Source organism: Pan troglodytes, chromosome 4, assembly GCF_028858775.2.
Source record: "Pan troglodytes isolate AG18354 chromosome 4, NHGRI_mPanTro3-v2.0_pri, whole genome shotgun sequence".
Lineage (NCBI taxonomy): Eukaryota > Metazoa > Chordata > Mammalia > Primates > Hominidae > Pan > Pan troglodytes.
The window spans coordinates 148,790,431-148,813,254 of NC_072402.2; the positions used below are offsets into that span (position 1 = coordinate 148,790,431).

At 49.8% G+C, this 22,824-nt stretch overlaps 1 protein-coding gene across 44 annotated transcripts in view; it reads right to left on the reverse strand.

The window, feature by feature from the left end:
* TNIP1 (TNFAIP3 interacting protein 1) overlaps positions 1 to 22,339 on the reverse strand; it is a 57,547-nt gene extending 35,208 nt beyond the window's left edge. For 8 of the 44 annotated variants that reach the window (XM_054684716.2, XM_054684715.2, XM_054684710.2 and 5 more), the window contains exon 1: positions 15,680 to 16,098. The gene's annotated coding sequence lies outside the window, so the exon portion shown is untranslated. Of the gene's footprint in view, positions 1 to 1,608; positions 1,708 to 15,679; positions 16,305 to 21,877 lie in introns of those variants that run through there. The other 36 variants (XM_063810832.1, XM_063810829.1, XM_063810817.1 and 33 more) reach the window with 21 other exon arrangements.
* Positions 22,340 to 22,824: the final 485 nt, after the last annotated feature.

Below are 22,824 nucleotides of genomic sequence, written 5' to 3' on the forward strand. Positions count from 1 at the left end.
AGAAGGCAGTCCCCCACTTTAAGCTGGTCTGACCATATTATAGTAAAGCAGGACAGTCACCTCCTTTTATCTGGACACTGCCTCTATTAATACAACCTTAAAATGGCATTAGTTTCTCTTAGCAGCCTCAATGCACTGTTGGCTTGTTTGGAACAGGAGTCCAAATAAACAGTAGGGTGCAATGTGGGATACAAGAAAGAACCTGGACTTGGAAAAAAAAAATCTGAGTTCATGTCCTGTCTGTGAGGTCCAGAAGAACAGGAATCCCATATGTTTTACCCATCATTGCATCCTCAGAGCCTACCACAGTATTAGCTATGAATTTTGCCCAATAAACACTTACTCAATTAATGGTCTAGGCATTAACTTACTATGGGATTGTGGGCAGTCCCTTCCCCTCTCTGAGGGAGGGAAATGAAAGTCTTAAGTTAATTCAGTAATCTGTAAAGTGAAATGCTTGTACCCTAAGGGATAAGCAAGTCAACCCAGTCCAAAGTTCCATTTATATGTGTATCATCTTCTTTAAAAAAAGAAAAGAAAAAAACACCCTGACTAATATTTAATACACTGTCACCCTCCTCCGTGAGTCTCATATCATATATGGTCTGTCCCTTGCAGTTCTAAGGAACAGAAGAATTTTTCATCAAACCACTGTCTATTTGAGCACCAAGGTTTTTTTTTTAGTAATCTGTTCAGTTTCATCTGCTTTATGTCACTGAAACCAGTTGGAAAGGTGATTTTAGAATCCTAACTCTGTGACTTAGTAGAGAAGCTCTCTGTCCATTCACTCATCCATTCAACAATTACTTATTGAGCATCGACTCCGTGCTAGGCACCAGTCTGGGTGCTGAGGAATTATCAGCAAACAAAACAGACAAAAATCCTTCATGGAGTTTATAGTCTAGGGGTGAAAGCAGAGGAGGGTGGTGGGGAACACAATATTTCAGGTAATCAAAAAGTCTATGCACAAAAGGCCCCAAGCATAAGGAGCTATTTTAGCCAAGACCTGAAAGAGGTGAGGGAACTAGCCATGAAGACATCTGAAGGAAGAACATTCTTTGCAGAGAGAACAGTAAGGGCAGAGGCCCTAAGGCTGAAACACCGAGCCAGCCTCCAGCCCTCCAAATAGCTCTCCAGCATGAAAGGGCCAAGGCCTTCACTGGGGACCTCAGAAGGGTTTGGGGGCTCGGCACCTTTCTCCCAAGGTCACCACCCCCAAGACAAAAACTGTTTCATCAGGAATCCTCAAAGACCCTCCCAAGTCCACACACCATGCTCCGTGGGTCCTTGGCGCTGCCAGGTGACTACGACCATACCACCCTGCTCCCAGAATGTAAATGAAAGATCAGAGTGAGAAAGGATTAACAGCAACACCACCATGCTTGAATCGCCTCCTTGTCAGGCACTGCATTAAATGTTTCAGATATACAATCTTGGAGGAGCTGCACAGTAACTCTAACATGCATACTAATCTCATCTGCATTTTACAAGGGAGAAACTGAGGCTCAGGGCGGTTAAGTAACTCAGCCACGATGACCCGGCCAGCAATAAGAGCCAAGATGCAAAGTCAGCCCTGCCTGCTGTGACTCTGACCCCCACCATACTCACACAGCCAGGACACAGAGCCAGACGGGCAGACAGGGAGTTCAAATCTGTTTGTAGGGCAGCACCATGCTATCAGGTCACCTCTGGGCAGTTTCCCTTGCCCTGCAGCATAAGAACCAATAAGGTCTTGTCCAAGAGCGTCCATAGGATGGAATGGGCCAGAAAGAAAAACAAAGTTCTGATGAGAAGGACCCCTTCTCCCAAAGACTGACAGATACAAGATGAATACACCGTGTGGGAGGCACCCACGCCCTGCTGAGCCTGAGAGGCAAAGGACAGCTACCCACACTCCCATCACAAGTCATCACCCGGCTTAGGGGTGACTTGTTTTTAACCTGAAAGGTCAATGTTCTACAGCATAGCACAAAGCGCAGATGTTTCCACCGAACTAAGAAACAGTGTGAGGGCTGCACTTAGCACTGGAACTGGCACATAGTAAAGTACTCAAAAATGTTGGCAGACATTGGGGGTCCTTCCCCTCTGCTTGCCTCTGTCCTCACGAGGCTTGCCGCCTGGTACAGCATGTGTCTGACTGGTGCGGGCATTGCCCATCTGGCTGGGAACTTCCTGAGGCAGGAGCGTACTTTGCACATCTTTGTATTCCTGTCGGGAGCACAGGAGGGTGGGCCTTCCTTGAGAGCCGCTTGGAGTTCAAGAACAGTGAAACAGAGGGCTAGAAGGGGCCTGGAGCCACCTTGCATGACAAGGGCAGCAGTGTCCTGGTTCTTGTCCACCACTATGCATGCACCCTAAATGGAACTCACAGTCAACACCACATGAAGGCATGGGGAATTTCTTATTCAATGTCTGCCTTGTCCTGTAGATTAGAGGCTGCATGAGGACAGGGAGCAAGTCCATCCTGTGTGCCAGGGTATCTTCAGAGTGGCCCAGAGTAGGGCCTCGGTAAACCTTGAATTCAGAGAAGTCAGACTGAAGGGAACAAGCCCTTGACCCTGACCCCGCCTCCTGCAAGGCCATGTCCAACATCCCAGAGAAAGCCTAACCCTGACCCACTGACCAGACGCACTTGGACGCCCAGACACGTCTAGAATCCAGGCTGGGCCAGCCATGCTCCCTCAGAGAGGCCCAGATGTAAGGCGAAGGGACAAAGCAGGATGCAGGATGTGGGAACTGAAACCCACCCCACGTCCTCCAAAACACGCAACACTCAGTTTCTCTTGGCGCTGGGGAGTCAACGGGAAAGGGGTTCATGGGAAACAAAAAGTGGGCAGACAGAGCTATGCTCCCCTACTTTAGCCTCAGGGGGCAGAGCTTGGGGAGAAAGAAAGGCAGTGGGCAGAGGAGACGCAGGAGAAATATCCTATTGTGGGAAAACCCTCTCTGGAGATCAGAGGAGCCGCCCCTGGAGGGCCTGGACTTCTGGAGGAAAGAAAGACAAAGAGGGAAACAGGGAATTTCCAAGTTCTGCTGACCTCATGCCCAGATGGTCAGCGGCAGTCCCTGGATGACCACTGGGCAGACGGGAACTCTCCCTCTGATCAGTGAGCTTTTTATAACTTCTCCCAGAGAGAGGACTCATTCTCAGGATGACAGAGCTGGAGGGGACTCTCCAAGGGCAATGAGGCGAATCCTGCATTATCAGGTGGGAGAGAGATGCACCCAGAAACACTCAATGGATGAGGGGCTGCATTCGAACATGATGATGGCATGCACTCCCCTCTGCTGTCCACAAACCACAAGGATGTTTTCAAAGGGGAAAAGGAAGCACTGACCACTCCCCTCCATGTGGCAGTATCTGGAGTTCAGAGCCCAGGAGTCCTCAGGCATGAGCTCATCTGATTCTCACTCACGGCACAGGCAGTGCAGCAAGGCAAGGCCCTGAGCAGGGAAGGCCAAGGTCACAAAGGAGTCAGGATGGAGCTGGGACCAGAAGATCCCTGCTCTCCCTCCAGGCTGCCCACAGCCCATCCTCCATTTCCCTTCCTGCCCAGCAATCCCATGGCACACCACAGGCCCCCACCACATCTTCTCGGAGTCTCTTTCCACCTGGCCTGGTTCCACAAACTACAAATCAGCAGGTGCTCCACCAGCAGTGGGACTCCAGCCCCGCTTGCCCAAACCAGAAACAGCTGGTGGTATAGAAGCAGCCAGCGCAGACTTTCTTCCAAAACAAGACCTCAGCCAGCGGGGCCTCCACAGCCTGCCCCAGAGGGGCCCTGGGGCTGCCCGCCGGAACCAGAAAGGCCCAGTTTGGGGGCAGAAAGGGGCCCAGACAGACGGCAGGTCAGGCAACAACCACAGAGTGTGAAGATGGAAGTGATGCTGCTGAAACCGAAGGAGCCACCCACTAGCAGGCAAGCACTTGTGGGTGGCAGGGAGGCAGTAGTCCCCAGGGCTCAACTCTCAGCCTTACCCCAGAAAGAGAGGGGTATGATAAAGACTACATTCAGAATTAAATTTACATTCTAGCTTTTGCTCTGAAATGCTTTGGTCTGTCAGATTATCTTCCCATTAGCTGTGTTCTGGTGGCTGGGTAGGGTGGTGGTCCCAGACCCCCCAAATGATATTCACTTGCATAGCCACTAACATTTGCAAAATACTTCATAGTGTCCCAAGCATTGTTTTTCCATCAGATTATCACAACAGCCCTGGGAAGAAGGCAGGGCTGATGACCTACCTGATGGATAAGGAAACTGAAGTCCAGCTTGGGGACTTAATCAGCCCAATTTAATGCCTTTGGTCACTGGCTGCATCCTGGGGCCAGCTATCCCTGCAACCCTGGAGCAGGTGATGCCCTCCCTGGCCCAGAGGGAAAAGTGTAAGCAAATCTCTGGTACAGGGAGGTGGAAGGTCATTGGGCCAACATCTACCTCCCCAGCAGAGGTGAGGGCTGCCAGGGATGCTGGCAGGTGGGCTGGCAGAGGGGGTATAGGGAAGGGGTCTCCAGGAAAGACGGCACAGAACAGAACGTCAGAGAGGTCTATTCTAGTGTCTACTCTGCTGTGTATGGAACCATGGGCTCATTCCCTCACATGCAAGGGGAGGAGCATGGGCCACACAGAAACCGGGTGATGGCTAAAGCTGGCCTCAGGATCAAGAAGACCCAAGTCTCAGGAGCTAGCAGCAAGCTGAGGAAAGAGAGAGCCAGCACCATGGAAACATCGCTGCCTTGGAGGCAGGAAGAAAGGTCCACACAGGGAAAGTGCTCAAGGCCAACCTTGTGAACACGAGGCCTGAGAGGGGGCCTCACCTGCACTAGTCTCAGCTCTGTCCACCCTGTGGGCTGTGAAACCCTGGAGCAGTCACTCACCTTTCCTGAGCCTCAGGTGCCTCATCTGTAAAGCAGGAGTAATAATAGAACCTACCTGATAGAAGATCAAAGAAATTAAATGAAACAATATGTGTATAGTTGGAAGGGAATTCTCACCTTCTACTTTAGGCAATACTTCCTGATTATCTGATTTAACAAGAAACACATCTTTGTTTTATAATAAGATTTCCAAAATAATAAGAGTATACAGTAACTAGCTCAGCATTTGACACACAGCAGGTGCTTAATAAAAGGCTGAGGCAACCCCACAACTGTGCCCAGCTTATCTAAGGGCCAAGGCTTTCCCCATTTGTTCCCTCCTTTAATGGGATTTTAGGCTCTTCCGTCAGCTCAGTAAGCTAGGTTCTGGCCTCCACTTATTCTCTAGTGACCTGCATATCACCATTTAACTGTGGTTAAGCAGGGTGCCTGGACACACCATAGCTAGTGAAGATGTAGCTATAAGAAGCCCTTGAACCACGATGCCACACTCACCAACAACTGGGAATCTGAGCCTCATTTCCTCTGCTGTAAAGGGCAATATCCTGCAATTCCACCCAAGGATGAAAGGAAGTGAGACGCCATGATATCACATTGCACACATAAACAAAAAACTGTCCACATATTTGTGTTATGATGACCTCCAGTCCTCCCCAACCAATTTCCAGGCTGGGGAAACTGCAGCCTCAGGTCCATCCATCAAAGGCCGGGTTGGATTTTTCAGGCAGTGAAACTACTCTGTTCAATACTGTAATGGTGGACACCTGCCATTCCACATTTGTCCAAACCCATAGAACATACACCACCAAGAGGGAACACTGATGTAAACCATGGACTCCGGGTGACAGTGGTGTCAATGTAGATTCATCAACTGTAAAAAATCTACCACTCTGGTGGAGGATGTTGATAATGGGGGAAGCTATGCCTGTTGGGGGTGGGGGGCGCAGTATATGTAAAATCTCTGTACCTTCTTCTCAATTTTGCCGTGAACCTAAAACTGCTCTATAAAAAATAAGGTCTTTAATTTAAAAGAGAAAAGGACCAGGCTGGGCTCTCCTGATGGCTGTCAGGTTCACACATGAGTGAGGACACAGCACATACTTGAGACAGTGTGTATTCAAGGACCGCACCCTGGCATCCTCACCAACAAGGAGCCCAGACTTAACTCCTCCATCCTTGCAATCAACTGAGCAACAATGAGGGTGCAGACACAGAGTCTCATATAGTAACAGCTGGGGCGCCAGAACTGTGGGATCTAGTCAAGGTACACTAGGGCGAACATCTTAACCCTCACTAGGCCTCAGTTACCTAAAAAGAGGGAGCTGCAAAAATAGTAATAACATGGGGGGTTGTGCTGGATAATCATTAAGGCCCCTTCCAGTTCTAACATTTCAGAATCTGAAATTTATTAGCACTACTTTCTTTAACCTTCTAACCTTAAGAAGGCTCCACTCCCCAGCTCCAATCCCTTCTAAGGCCCAGGTGGATTTCCCTAACCCATCAGTCCTCCCATAAGAGCTTTCATAGGTGCTATCCCCTCCCCGAGGGCAGTCAGAGACCCTCAGCTGACCTCCGCAGCCCTGTGCCAGGTCCTCCCCTCCTGCCTAACTTGTACCAGGCTCTGGCCACGCCTGATCTGTGTTCCTCAACATGGCACACATCTTCCCATGTCCTTCATCCTCCCCTCCCGAGTCACCCACAAAGAAGGCCCCACTGTCTCCACTCAGCCTCCAAGGCCCAGGTTACACACCACGCGCTAAACACCTGAGCCAGAATTCACACTGCAAAAGAGGACTGGAGAGCACCTAACTAAGCCGGAGAGAGGGTGACAGTTCGTTAGGCGCTACCGTATGCCGGGTGCTGGGCCGCATCATGACGCACACGACCTCATTTTCTTCTTGCCACACAGATATGGAAATTATCATCCACACTTTCCAGCAAGGAAACCAGTCGACGCAGCTACATGGATGAGGAAGCAGACTCAGAGAAGTTAAGTCATTTGCCTGAGAATACACAGCTGGTTAGTGGTAGAACAAATAATGCAGCCTCAATCTGTCAGATTCCAACATCGGTGCCCTTTCCACTGCTCTACACTGCCTGGAGAGGTGGCAGGCTGAAGCTCAGAGGTGGGAAACCAGACCTGCTTTCCAGTTCTCCAGAACGTGCCCCAAGTTCCTAGCCCCTGCCTTTATATGTCTCTAGCTTTATATGCAACCAGGTGGCAATCTGCCCCACATCACCTGCAGTCAACAGGGTTTAGAATCTCAGGCTGGAAGGGAGCTCAGAGGACATTCCATCCTGTGCTTACCCAGTCCTCTGAGGAGCCCAGGGACTCCAGCTGGCCAACTTTAGCAATCCGGATCTCACCAACTTCCTCCCCAAAACAATTCCTGGGGCAGCCAGCACTGGCTACAGTTAGGCTGCTCCCAGTTCTGTTTCCACCGGCCCTTCTCTCCCCTCTGTGGTCCCCTGGAATAAGGAACAAGATGCCCATCTTCAGCATGACAGCCAGCCCTGAGGACATTTGGAACCTGCAGGCTTCTCTATACTGTTCCACACAGGGACTGCCCCCTCTCCAGTCCCCCACCAACCCTCTACCCCACACTATCTCCAGCTGGTTCTAGCACTGGACCCAACATTCCAGGCATGGTTTGCCTGACCAAATGCAGGCTTTCACCTCCACCCTTTTAGGTAGTATATTCCTATTGAGGGAGCCTGGGTATACATTTGCTTTTCTTACAGCTGAGTCACCTACTGAAGAATGTCCTTTCTCAATGACAACAACCTGCATGTATGCCTAACTGGTGAGAACAAAGTTCTCACGTAGAAAAGTGTGCTTGAGGGCTGGTGTGGTGGCTCATGCCTGTAATCCCAGCACTTTGGGAGGCCGAGGCGGGCGGATCACCTGAGGTCAGGAGTTCGAGATCAGCCTGGCCAACATGGCGAAACCCAGTCTCTACTAAAAATACAAAAATTAGCCAGGTGTGGTGGCGGGTGCCTGTAGTCCCAGCTACTGGGGAGGCTGAGGTAGGAGAATCGCTTGAACTCGGGAGGTGGAGGTTGCAGTAAGCCGAGATCATGCCACAGCACTCCAGCCTGGGAGACAGAGTGGGACTCCATCTCAAAAGAAAAAAAAAAAAAAAAAGGGTGTTTGAGGAGGTGTGAGTTACCTAAGGGGGCAGAAGTAACTGAATGATTCAGTAATCCCCTATTTAGGAATCTAGAGATCTTTGCATCAGTACACAGAAGCTGGACAAAAATATGCACTGCCACATGCTTTGTAATAGACATTTTTGCTATTCTTGAATGTCCATCAAGAAGGGACTGGTTAAACAAACCACCATTCATTCGATGGAATACTATACAGCCATCAAAAAGAATGGGGTAGATTGCTTGGCAATGATACAGAAAGATGCCCATAAAATACAAAGCAAAGTGCAGATTTATATGTGTAACAGGATGCTATTTTTTTCAAAAACACATTTTGTGTGTGTGTGTGTGTGTGTGTGTGTGTGTGTGTGTGTATACATACGGAATCTTAAATGTGCACAGAAAAAGGCCTGGAAGCCCAGTGCTTTGGGAGGCCAAGGTGGGAGGATTGCTTGAGGCCAGGGGTTCAAGACCAGCCTGGGCAAAAAGCAAGAATAGAGTCTCTATTAAAAAAAAAAAACTTTTTTACATTAGCAGAGCATGGTGGCACATGCCTGGAGTCCCAGCTACTCGGAAAGTTGAGGTGGGAGGATCACTTGAGCCCAGCAGTTCAGGCTACAATGAGCTATGATCATGCCACTGAACTCCAGCCTGAGTGACAGACTAATACTCTGTCTCTTAAAAAAAAGAAAAGAAGAAAAGAAAAAAGTCTCAAAGGATACATACCAAACTGCTGCTAGTAGACTGCTCTACAGAAGGACCTGTAGAAACTTTTATTTTACCTATGTTATTTTAACTCTTTACATGGGAAATCTAGTCCTGTTCTTATACAATTATAAAATTAATTTTTAAATACAGTAGGGACAGAGGAAGGGGAAAGGAAGGAGAGAGAAGACAACTGTCATTTTTTACTTTATATCTTTTGTACTGCTTGAGTTTTGGGGGGTTTTTCCCCAATAATCATGTGTTATTTGGTAATTTTTTTTAAAGGGAAATTTTAAAATATTTTTCTAAAAAATTTCAGTGAGCTGAGTGCAGTGGTGCATGCCTGTAGTCCCAGCTACTCCAGAGACAGACGCAGGAGGATAGCTTGAAACCAGAGTTTATCTAATCCTGTAACTCCCCTGCCTCCAAGAGGTAAGATACCAATTTTGGGGAATTCCTCTTATACAAAATATGGTGGAAAGAGGGTTTCACAGATTCAAATCCTGGCTATGATCCCTTCTCGAATGACCCTGGGCAGGCCTCACTTTCCTTGTTTCTCCCTATGGAAATGTTATGAGGACCAAGTAGGAACCATAGAGTTCTCTGCAAACCTTAAAATGCTACCCAGACAGGAGCAGTAATGGTTGCCAAGGAGCTAGGAAGGAAAAGGGGCTGGACAGGGGCTGAGGTACTCAGATAAAAGCCAAAGATGCCTTGTGTTAACAAGAAAAAGCTGAAAGCTACCTAAAATGAAGAGGAAAATCAATAAATACATTGTGGCAATTTCCTATCAGGAAATACTATACAGCAGTGAAAAAAGAATGAGCCACAGCTGGAGATACGAACATGAATGAATCTGGGTCTCACTCTGTTGCCCAGGCTGGAGTGCAGTGGCATGATCTCAGTTCACTGCAACTTCCACCTCCCAGCCCAAGTCATCCTCCCACCTTAGCCTCTCAAGTAGCTGGAACTACAGGCATGCGCCACCACACCCAGCTAATTTTTGTATTGTTTGCAGAGATGGGTTTTGGCCATGTTGCCCAAGCTGGTCTCAAACTCCTGGGCTCAAGAGATCCACCTGCCTGCTCTGCCTCCCAAAGTGCCAGTAGGGCATGAGTCACCACGCTCAGCCTAAATAACATTTTTAAACATAAAAAAATACTATGTATTATTTAGGGATGCACACATTGAAAAAAAAACTTTAAAGAAATGCAAGAAAAAAACCCCACTAAATTCAGAACACTTGTTTCTTGTTGGTGGCTGATGAAGGAGAAATTTCAAGTGATTGGAAATGTGTTATTTCTTAAACCAGATGAGTGAGCATGTAGGTGCCTGCGTGTTACCCTCTATATCTGAGAGACTCCTTCAATTTTTCTTTTTTCTTTTTACTGTATTGTTTTGCTTTTTTTCTGCTTCAACTTTTATTTTAGATTCGGGGGGTACATGTGCAGGTTTGCTACCTGGGTATACTGCGTGATTTGGGTAGGGGTGATCCCATCACCTGGGTACTGAGCATAGTTCCCAACAGTTTTTCAACTCTGCCTCCCTCCCTCCCCACTCTAGCAGTCCCCAGTGTCTACTGTTGCCATCTTTATGTCCATGAGGACCTGATATTTAGCTCCACTTATAAGTGAGAAAATGCAGCATTTGGTTTTCTGTTCCTGTGTTAATGTGCTTAGGACAATATTTTCTAAAAGTCTATGTTGCCAGTTTCCTGGGGACCAGATCACGCAGGAGTTGCACCTGCAGAGACAGAAGTGGGCTGGAGAGGGACCAGGGCTCCTAAGTCTGCTGCTGAAGCTGACTATAGCGAAGGCAAAGGACAAGTGGCCTGAAGGCCAACAGAGAGCCTGGCCAATGCTCTGCCCAGTGGGTGGAGACTGAGCCAAAGGCCCTTGACTCATAGGGCAGTCCCATACCTGCCCTGGCCTCTCAGCGTGACTCCTTGGTGACACAACTCCCACAGCACCCACACACCTACACTCACTTACCCCACACACACACCCCTGCCTGGGCTGCCCGGTTTGTCCACTGTGTAGGTGCTCAAGGACGCAGAGCTCCTGCCTCTCAAGGAACAGCCTCAGGGTGAGGTCCCTGGGAGAGAAGAGTTCAGCTCTGCCCAGAGCAGCCCTCAGACAAACAGCCAGCTGCTGCTTGCCAGTCATCCATTCCAAACTGAAGAGTGACTGTCCTGGGCCAGTCATGGGAAAATCATCAAGAACTTCCCGCAATGGTCATGGTGGCTGCCAAGGTCTTTCTCTGGGGGTTGGGAGCTGTGCTCCCCCACAAAACAAGGGGACCCAGCTGCCCTGTGCCTTCCTGTGGCAACTCTCTGGAGGATGCCTGGATACCCTCCCTACAGACGGCCAGGGATAGGAGGGGCAGGCACTGCAGGCATGTGGGGGCATAGCAGCAAGAATCTAGGAGGGCAGGCACAGCAAGGCCTGGCCCAGAGGGAAACCAGGAGCTGCCAGAGCCAAAGAGAGGGTGACCCAATCATTGGTTGTTATAGAGTTTTTAAGACTTGGAAGAGAATGCCCTGAGATGCCAGAGAGTGAAACGTTTTCATTCTAAAGCTGGGAAACCAAAGTCGGCAAAGGCGAACAGACGTGCCCACAGCCACATGGGACAGCAGTGGCACAGAAGAAAGGCACACCTCGTCCTCTGGTGGCCACTGTGCACTCTCTTACCACACCATGCTACTGCTCAACCTCTCCCCCTCCCTCACAGTGGTCAGGTAAGCAATGAGGGAAAATGATGGAGGTGAGAAAGGAAGAACCCGGGCTGATGTGGGCCCACAAAAGAAAGAAGTCTGGAATAACACTGGAAGGGGCTGCCTACGAGGTGGAAAGCGCCCTGATCCCAGGGGTCGGGGTCACGCAGAGGGGCACTGGGGCTGTTGAGGGAATGCAAGCCAGGTGTCTTCAAAGCCCCACCCACATCTGAGTTTCCGCCACTCCAAACAGGGACAGATGTTTGAGACAAAGCAAAGGACAACTCATCCAGAGGGGACACAGCATGGACCACAAGTGGCAGAGGGTTGAAGGCAAGTGTCTTAGTCTGCTTTCTGCAACTATTCTGTTGAATATCACAGACTGGGTAATTTATAAAGAACAAGTTTATTTGGCTCATGGTTCTGGATGATGAGAAATCCAAGTGCATGACACCACCATCTGACAAGGGTCATGCCAAGGTGGAAGACAGAAGGAGAAAATGAGTGATTGAAATAGAGAGTGTATTAGCCAAACTGGCCTCTTTTATAACTAACCTCCCGTCCCCCTACCCCGTGATAGTGACATTAATCTATTTATGAGGGCAGAGCTGACAATCCATTCATGAAGCAGAGGGATTACGTTTCCAACATATGAACTTTTGGGGGACACATTCAAACCTTAGCAGCAAGTTATCCAGAGCACAGAAAATCAAACCAGTCTCATCATCTTCTACTGGAATCCTGTCAATAGCCTCATGATTAGCATCATTAACGATAATAGCAGCGACCCTGTACCGAGCGCTTACCACACTGGTGGCCCGTGCTGAGTGCTTGCCACACACTATCCCATTAATTCCCACCATTCTAGGAGGTAGCATTGACGTCATACAGAGCTGACAGGTGAGGATGCAGAGGCCCAGAGTGACAGACACGGCACCTACCCAGGTCTGCCAAGCACTGAATCATGTGCTCTTCACCCGGGGTGCTCAAGGAGCAGCCCGGACCAGCGGCACTGGCACCACCACCATCCACTGGATCAGATGCTCTGGAGTTGCAGCCCAGCAATCTGTGTTTAACAACCACCCTCTACCTCCATCCCCAGGATTGTGATGCATGCTCATGTTTGTGAACCAACTGCTCTGACCATTTCCCAATGCTGCTAAGGAGAAAAATCAACATTTCTATGTCTGGTATCAAAATCTTTTAGGGTCTTTCCCAGGCCAACTGGTCAATTCTCCCAACCGAGGAGAGGCTGATTCCAGTTATTCTGACTAGTCTACTAAGTTCCAGAAGAGACCCAGGTTCCACTCTGCACTTTGTCATTTTTTTAGGGTCTGACCTTGAAGTCACTTCCCTCCAGAAGACCCCCCCAACCATCTGGTGCCCCCAAATTACTCTGCACTCCAGTTATACCTATGCCAGTCCAACTCATTTGGCACTTACGGGCACACAATGCCTTTCAGGTCACACTCATAGCACATCTCCCCATTTGACCAAAAGTTCCTGGAAGGCAAAGCCAGCTCCTTACGCACCTGTGCATCAAGAACACTGCACGGCACTGGGCACAGGAGTCATCAGGAAATGATGCTTGGGAGAGCGCTAGGAGAGCACTCTGGTTCTCCTCCTGCCTTCTCATCTCTAGGCCTTAATTTCCTCATTTGTGAAATGTGCCATTATTCTACTCATTCACTGAACAAACTCAGAAGAGCCATCCACCAGGCACTCTTCTCCCGCTACAGAAATACACTCGAGAGGACTAAGGAGGTCCCTGCTCACCCCCTTCTATTCTAGGAAAAGAGAAAGACAGTAAACAAATAAACACTAAAAATAACAATTTGCCAGACACTAAGTTCTATACATATGCTTTCTCATTCGCAAATAAGATTCTTTCATAGCATGATACACGTATGAGAAAAATAAAATAGTAATGTGACAGAAAGTGAAAAAAGGGGCTGCTTTGCATAAAAAGATCAGGGAAGGCCCCTCTGAGGAGCTGACATTTGAGCTGAGACTTGATCGATAAGGAAAAACCAGCCATGGGAAAAACGGGGAAAGATGTCCTGGGCAGAGGGAACAGCATGTATGGAAAGCCTAAGGATGAGAACAAGCTTGGCTTGCTGGAGGGGGAAAAGCAGGCCAGCATGGTGTGGCCAAATCACAGCGGGTACAGGAGTAAAACAGTAACCAGTGGGTTGGAGAGAGAGGCAGACAAACAACCTCCTACAACGCTGCCTCTCTCAAATCAGGTCGGCCTGACCCAACCAGGACATCCGGGCCCCAAGTCACAGGCAGCAGTGGGGGTAAGGGTATGACTCAGACCCCACAGCTTCCTGGGGCCCCGAAAAACCTGGTGGGGGTATCCAGGGGCAGGCATCAACCTTCAGCATGAGTGCCATGCCATACCCATGGAACACCCAAGGCTGGGAGACAAACGTGGTTACATAAGCGTGTAGAACATTGCACACTCCCAGCGGCAGCTTCCAGAGGGGCATGATCACGTGCTTCCATGAAGTGCCAGTCCCTGATCACATTATTTTCCCGGGACACAGCCAGGACAGCAGCCTTGGTCAGGGGAAAGGGAACAGGGTCCAGGATTCAAGGGTTGCTAGTCTTGGGAAAGCCTTAACCTTCTCTGGGCCTCAGTTTCCTCATCTGAAAATTAAGAGTTGTTAGAAAGATTAAGTGAGGCCGGGTGGGGCGGCTCACACCTGTGATCCCAGCATTTTAGGAGGCTGAGATGGGCGGATCACTTGAGGTCAGGAGTTTGAGACCAGCCTGGCCAACATGGTGAAACTGTCTCTACTCAAAATACAAAAAAATTAGCCGGGGATGGTGGCAAGTGCCTGTAATCCCAGCTACTCGGGAGGCTGAGGTAGGAGAATCGCTTGAACCTGGGAGGCAAGTTGCCGTGAGCCGAGATCGTGCCACTGCACTCCAGCCTGGGTAACAGAGTGAGACTCTGTCTCAAAAAAAAAAAAAAAAAAAAAAAAAAGATTAAATGAGATACGGAATGTAAGCACTGTGCCTGGCACATAGTAAGCTATTAGCATTATCAGTTTTTTCACTGCCTCAGTTTCTTCTGTTGCAAAACAGAGACCACCACGGGGATGCTGAGTTTGTACTAATATTCTACCCTCCTAATACAATTCTACCCTCCTTTGTCAAGGATTTTTTTAAAACATTCTGAGTCCCCTTTTCTGACCTCTCATCAGATGCCGAATTCCCCTCTATCACACCCCATTGTTTGGAAAATGAGTAAGTGCTGATTAAATCCCATTTTGACGGTACTGTGAGAAAAAAATGATGCATTAGGAATCTACACATTTCCCTGCACTGTCATTCTGCAAGGGGGTGGGGAAGGACGTTGCTGATTCTTCTGCATCATCCACAAAAGTCCCTCCCTCCCCCTACCAAAACACAATCTCTCACCCAGTCGCACAAAATTCCCATCTGCTCCTGTACGCACAATGAATGTACAATGCACACGTGCACACAAATGTCCTACAGTGGAAAGCTCAGCCTTCATACTCCATCCCCAGAAGCACTCCTGGAAACTCATCCATCCTGCACATGCACACAAATGTCTCCAACAATGTGCATACAAAATATGTTCAACAGAAATAGTATAGTAGGAACTCTGGAGCCAAATGCCTGAGTTCATATCTGACTTTGCAACTCACAGCTGTGTGACCTCAAGCTCCAAGTACCTCAGTTTCCTAAAGTATAAAATGGAGATAATAACAATATTAATGTTTAGGATGGAAGTGACAATTAAATGAGTCTAATACACGTACAGCGTTAAGATCAGCACTTGGAAAGCGCCCAATAAAAATTATTATTTTCCTCCTCGTGAAATATGTACACTGCTTCCACAACTTTATACGAAACTCCTGACGCCGCGTAGGCAACTCGTCTCCACAGGATAGACACCCAAAGGGCCGCAGCGCCGCCCGCACCCGGAGGGTCTGCGCTCTCTACAACCGCCCCACGCCGTTCCCAGGCGTGCTACCCCGCGCAGTGCGCACGCGCGCCCCCCACCAGGCCCAGCGCCAAGCAGGGAGTAGCGGCTCAGCCCGGCTTGGCCGCTGGCGGAGACGCCCCGGGACCCCGCGCGCCGGGCCTGGGTGCACAAGCCACCTTCCCCAGCTCGCTCCCCGCCGCCACCGAGGCTCTGGACGATCTGGGCCTGGCCTCCCTTCCTCCCCTCCATCCCCGCTCCGGGCCGGCCGGCTTACCCGAGGACGGGGAGCTTGGGGACACAGCGCCCCGCTTGCTGCGTCCAGCCCCGAATCCAGGGACGGGGCAGCGGCCCGGGCAAGGCTCCGGCCCCCCGTAGCACTCCTAGGGCTCCTAGACGGGGGCAGGGCACCCGGGCCGAGGAGGAGGAAGTGCCGGGGGCCCGGCCGGGCCGCCCCACCCCTGGGAAAGTCCCCGGAGACTGGCAGGCCACTCGCCCAATCGCGCCGCGCGCTCCGGGCGGGCCCGCGGCCGCCAGGGGTGGGACCGAGCGAGGTAAACACCGGCTGCCTGCCGTTCCGGGGGCCCGCGGTGTCTCTCGTCCCCTCGGCGGCCTTCCCCTCTAGGAGCGACTTCCCTGGGGCCACCGTCCCGGGCCTGCGCGGCGCCTTGCCGCACTCCCAGCGCCGGAAGCCCCTGTCGAAGGCCTGGGGCCACCTTGAAAGCCGGAATTTCAGAGCGGAGGCGAGCCACAGAGACCACCCAGCCCCTTCCTTGTGCCGAGGGGAACACAGGCCAGAACAGGGAGGGGACCTGCCAAAAGGCACGTAAGCATTTGGCCCTAAGCCAGAGCTGGAGCTCAGGCCCCCAGAGTTCCGTCCAGGGCGCTCCAGGACTCTTCTTAACGAAGCTATAGAAATTCCGAGCTGAAAAGACCCATAAAGACTCTACCGCGAACATTTTTTGCTCCAGACATTGTAAAGGATTCCCAGACATCGTAAACGCTTTGCTCCAGACATTGTAGATGCTTTGCGTGCATTATTTTCTTCGCATAATCACGCTAGGGAGGTGGGTTTTACTACCTTTTCTTAAATAATATTTGAGTCACAAAAAGGTTAGATGACCTCAGTAAGGGGCTGAATCAAGATTCAAACCCGGGTGGGCAAATCCAGAGGCCGCCTTCCACCCTACCTACTTATATGTGGGCTAGATAATCCCAACAGACTGGGATTTCCTAGACCGGTAAGGAACATAAACTTGCTTTAAGGGTAGGAAAGCTTTTTAAAAGCTTATCCTTTTATTTTTAAAAAGAAAGAAAGCTAAATTTTAATTCCAAAAAGTGGAAGGTCTAACCTTGGAATAAAGAACAGCTCTTTAAACTAAATATAGCTTTATGAAAAACCTATTGCAAAAGACCCATTTCACTGGTACTGTTGAAAACTTAGTCATTGACAGGCCCTCATCCTCAAAAAGAATTAGGGGAAAGGATTTGGGGAACTGTTTAATACACACCCTCATTTTACAGAAGAGAGACCCATCAATCAACTGTGACTTCGCAATAATACACACACAGACACTTGCCCAAATTATATACCTAATCTGGGGATTCTCCTATAAGGCTTTGTAACCTCCTAGGTTTCCTTCAGTTAATTCAACGGTGTTATCAGATCTTCAAAACGATATTCATTCTAGTTTAATTATGAAAAGAATTACACTTATGCCTTGATTCAGAAGGGAGGGAGGGAGGAAGCGATGCAAACTCCAAAGCACTACTGAGTCTCACCACTGGGGGATCCTACAGAGAAATTGGGAATCGTGGCCCTGGTTTACATAGCAGCTCCCAGGCATCGTCTCCACCCATCAGGTCCGCACCTGCCAGTTTTCTTCCTGCTCTTTGTGCCTGTACTTCCCAATTCTCTTCCTGCAGGGCTCTCTTCCTATTCCCAACCCACATCTTCTCCACCCCCACCCTCTACCCACTGAAAACTAAAATCTACCTAAAAATGGCTGGTCTCTAATTACTTGCATTTTGTTTCCACACTATTTCAGCTGTTTTTATAGCATGTCTGGCCTTAGCCGGGCAGACAGTTTCATTTCTCAAAGTGTCCGCTGGGAATTCTCAAGCTTGACATAAAAAATGGCACTCAGTCATCTTTTTGTCTGATTTCCTAGTTCTGGATCCTTTTTCTTAACAGTTCCAATTTGTGAGAAAACTCATTTATTTATAAAGTCGTGACTGCCCCCACCTCTTCCATTCTTTGAAGTCTTGGTTTGTCTTCAGGACATTCCACCCTGTTAGAGACCATGGAGCCCATAGATAACAAACCCCTATTTGACAGATAGGTAAACTGAGTCCTCTGTCTAGAAAAGGACTTACTCTAGGCCACACACATTGAGTGACACAACCAGGATTGGAATCCAGGGCCTTGGCTCCCAGTCCTGTGTGCTTGGTCCACTGTACCAAGTTGTCTTCACAATGACATGATTTTTCTCACTGCCTTGCAGAAAACACCACTGTCATAAACACAGGCTATGAATTGAGCTAATGGGATTCCAATCCCTGCTCAGCCACTTACTACCTGGGTGGCCCTTCTAAGCCTCAGGCTTCTGTCTGGAAAATGGGGGATAATATACCTATTCCTCATGTGAATCGTGAGGATAAATTGGACAATGCAAATAAAGCCCAAGGCTCAGCACACAGTAGGCATTCAAGAAATGATAGCGGTGTCTAGATGTGGGCTGCATGCATTGGGTAGAACTTGGCTCTTAAACTCAACAATGCAACCTCACCAGGCACCATCCCACCATACACATCCTCTGTGAGACCCTAGCCTCTAGGAGCATGGCAGGAATGGGAGACAGGCCCCCTAGCCTGGCACTGTCTGCTACCCTGTGGTCTGGAAGGGGATTTCCAAGTCAAGAAGCTGGGCCTGACGCTGGGAGCTGAGTGACTCAGGCAGGTGCAACCTCTTGTTCTTCCAGAGTAATGACAAGCACTCGCACAAAGCCACACCCAGAAGGAGAATCAAACTGCCTTTGTTTTGTTTTGTTTTATTTGGTTTTGTTTTAAAGCACGCAACTTCTCGATCTCCTTTCTGCTACTCCCTCCTCCACCACCCCTACTGAGGTAGCTACAGAGTCAGACCCAAATACACATTTGAAGGTAATAAAAAACATATGAAAAATCCATCTATAACCAACTTAACTCTAGACCAAGTTCCAGAAGAGGGGTGGAGGCTGCATAATAAAAGCATTAAAAGGTAACATGTATGGAGTATTTGCTGTGTGCTATCTCTGCGCTTTTATTCATAATTTGTCTCCCAACCAGCTTATGAGGTCGGCACCATTATCATCCACATTTCACAGATGAAACTGAAGCTTTGAGGTATTAGATGACTTGCCCAAGGTCTTACAGCACAGCAAGTAACCGGAGCTTGAAGATCCAGGCTCTTAAACGCTTAACACTCTTAAGCATCATGCTCCAAAGTCTTGCCAGCTAGCAAGACATAGAACTCAGAGTGCCAGGCTTGAAGGGTCTTTAGAAATGATCAACCCAGGCAGGGCATGCCGTGGCTCACGCCTGTAATCCCAACACTCTGGGAGGCTGAGGCGGGCGGATCACCTGAGGTCAGGAGTTCAAGACCAGCCTGGCCAACATGGTGAAACCCCGTCTCTACTAAAAATACAAATATTAGCCAGGTGTGGTGGTGGGCGCCTGTAATCCCAGCTACTCAGGAGGCTGAGGCAGGAGAATCACTTGAACCCAGGAGGTGGAGGTTGCAATGAGCCAAGATCGCGCCATTGCCCTCCAGCCTGGGGACAAGAGCAAGACTTTGTCTCAAAAAAAAAAAAAAGAAAGAAAGAAAGAAATGATCAACCCAGTCTTTACATTGTAGGGCTGGAGCCACACCAAGGGCCAGAGAGCGGCAGGGACTTGCGGGAGGTCTTACGTTGAGTTTGTGATTCATACATAGGACAGAACCCAAGTATCCTTCTCCCAGCACAGTGCTGTTTCCACATACCCCACTGATAGGAAATGGAGCATCTAAATCAAACAAGAACATGCCTCATTCCATTAGGAGAATGAGTGAATCAGGGCCTTGGCTAGGGGAGAATGGAACTCGGGAGCAGCTAATGAACTAGGAAAAGAGCAGCCCTGGGTCCCTTCCTTAGATCCATAACCTGAGGCAATCTCAGGAGTGTAAAACCCTCCAGTGGATTCTAGGTACTTTTTGGTGCTGGGTGTATGTGTATGTTAAAGAGAGATTTTGGTGATAGTTAAATGAGAATGCACATCAAGCACATGATATTGACTAAAATTGTTCTAGGCAATTGTGGCAGTTTTTGGTAAAAAGTAAATAAATGAGCAGGGTCCATGGTCCCAGCTTCTCTCCTCAGCCTAAGAAGACATTTTTAATTCTCTCTATCCAGCTCCCAAATACCTGCATGAGGAGGTAGTTGTATCTTCAGAAGTTTTCACATTCATTCAGCACCTTAAGGTGAATGAAACCATTTCATACCCACAACTTGCCCATTTCCCAAGAGACCGTCATGCAGAGGATAAGGTGTGGGCTCTGGCCTCTGGGCTTAAATCACAGCCCTGCCACTTACAACTCTGTGCCTTGGTTTCTTTATCAATGACATGAAGGCTATAACTGTGCCCAATTCAGAGGGTAGTGACAATCAAATGCCACAAGGCTTGGCCTCAGTGAAAGGTAGCGATGATCATTATGATCATCAATCCTATGAGGCAGCAGGGATTGCTTCTCTCCTTTTCCCAGGAGGACCCCAAGGCCTGGAGCTGGGGAGCAGCTTGCCCTAGACATCAGACTGTCTTCTGAGGAGCTGGGCCTGGAAGGCATTGCTGCTGACTTTTCTCCAGGCTCTTTCCCCTTTTCCCCCTTCTCTATCCCAACTATTTTCCCTGTGTCCCTGGGCTGGCCTGTTACACTTCAGTTTCTAGGGCACCACTGGAGGAGAGGAAAGGGCAAAGTGACACTGGGGGAAATTCCCAGCCTCGTCACATACGTGGCCTAGCCAGGCCCCTCCCACAGTTCCTAGGAGCCCTGGATCTCCCCACTCCAGCATCTCTCCCCCTGGCCTCTCCGTCTCCAGGTCAGGGTGTCAAGCGGGATCTGGGCTTGCATCCAGGGTTGCCCCTTGTCATCCTCCTGGAAGTGGGAACAGGTCAGCCAGGCCCAGCCCGGCCCAGCCTCTCAGGAAATTAGACCCACAAAACCGGAGCATTTCCTAATCCCGGGAAGCCCTAACAGGGCCCTGAGAGCAATCCTCTTTCAGTCCCACCCCCCTTCCTCCCTGTCCTCTCCCACACCCTCTTCTTCTATGGCCCCTCCCCGCTCTCCCTCCATTCCTCTGTAGCCTAGAAGCCACCGTCAGACTTGGCCTCTGTTCCTTGCCTCTTCTAGCCAGGGACTTCCCTGGGCTGTGAAAAGATGCCTGGGGAGGGGATGAAGAGGGCCGTTTGGATGAACTGGCCTTTCTTCATCATTCCTGGTTCCAGAGTTTCCTCATTTTTATGGTAACATTTATGGACCACTGAGGATACAGGAGTGGACCAATCAGACCCGCTTCCTGCTCTCTCAGAGCTCACAGACTCTCAGGAGCCATATGGGGCTATTTAAATAAGTAGAATTAAACTAAAATTAAATAGAATTTTAGCCCAGATTTTCTAAGTGATCAAAGAGGAAGCTGCGTCAGCTGTGTCTGCCTGCCCTTGGCCCACTCCCTGTGCCCTGGGCTCTCTGTTACAGGTTCCACCACAAAAGAGTCCAGCGGCCCTAGAAGCAGAGCAGGCAGGAGAGAAGCAAGAGATCCTTTTGTTCCAGTGTTAAGGAGGGTCTCAGCCTCCACTATGTTCCCCTGGAGGCAGCGCCAATTCTTGGCCTCTTCCTATCTAGCTGTAGACTTCTAAAGTCTACACTTGTACCCTCTCCATCAAAAATTCACTGTACACACAGATACACAAACAAATACACACAGTCACCAACTTACACCCACACAGACAGACACATACACGCTTCAGGGATCTGACACAACACAGGCACACATTCTCACACACACAAACACCCACATCCATATTCACACTTGCATACCTCCCTTTTCTTGAGGGAATAAGACAAAAATAGGCTTTGCTTTTCCCTTTGGAAAAGCTAGTAACAACTAGAGAGAAAAAGACTGGCCAAGAAGGCAAGGCCAGAAGAAGAGGGGCAGGAAGAAGGAACGAGATGGGGGAGAGAAGACAGTGGAGAAGGAGGCTGGGTGAGGAGCAGGGGCTGGGAGCCCAAGACCTGGGTGGGAAGAGCAAGCTGGGCTGGGAGCAGCAGACCCTGGCTGGCAGGACATGGGAGGCCAGGTGGCTCTTGGCACAGAGCTGAGGGTGTCTGCTTGCCCCAGCACCCTTGTGCGGTGGGTCCTTTCCCCTGTCCTGGCCCACCGGCCCCCATCTAGTCACTCACCTGGGGAAGGGCAGGAGAATACGAGGGTGTGTGCACCAGGGGCGGCTGTCCCTATGAAGGCTCCTCGGCTCACTGTGCTTCTGCAGGAAGGAGGGCTGGGCTGAGCTGACTATTAGGCAGGAGGGGAATTCCCCGAGATGGAGGAGCCGCCACCAGGCAGCCCCGCAAGGCCCAGCTGAGGCCCCATCCTGCCCGCTGGCAGAGCAGAGGGCCCTTATTTGTCAGCCTCCACCTGTCACTTCCCAGACTGGCTGTCCCGTGCTGTGAATTCCAGGGAGTTGGGGTTGGGGGGGATCTGGGGAGAAGAGTTGGAAGCCTGATGCTTCCTCAGCTGGGCTGGGAAAAGGCACCCGAGAATGGGCTGGGGCAACCTGGCCTGGCCTCCCTAGATTGTCCTGAAGACCTCCATTTCCTCCTTCACCTAAGGTGGGGGATTCCAGTGCTCAGGGCCCTGAGGAAACTGCCAGATGCCCAGCCCACATCCTCCCACCCCGTTCCTATCCTACCTGTTGCCACTGACTCTCTGAGGCTTCCCCATCCATAGTGAAGAAGGGGCCCACTCCTTCCTTGGTGCATGCCGAGTCACATTTTGATGTCAAGTAAGGCCTTAGAAACCGCAGCCCAAGGAATTCTGCACTGACCAGCTGGAGATCCTGAACAAGTCACCTCATCATCCTGAGCCCCAGTGATCTCCTGCTTAATGAGTCCTGCTTTGCCTGACTCTTGCCATTTAATGGTAATTAAAATAAAATGATGGGCTGGCACCGTGGCTCACGCCTATTAATCTTGGCACTATGTGAGGCCTGAGGCAGGCTTAAGCCTAGGAGTTCGAGACCAGCCTGTGCAACATGGTAAAAACACTGTCTCCACAAAAAATACAAAAATTAGCTGGGCGTGGTGGCACTTGCCTATAGTCCCAGCTACTCAGGAGGCTGAGGTGGGAGAAT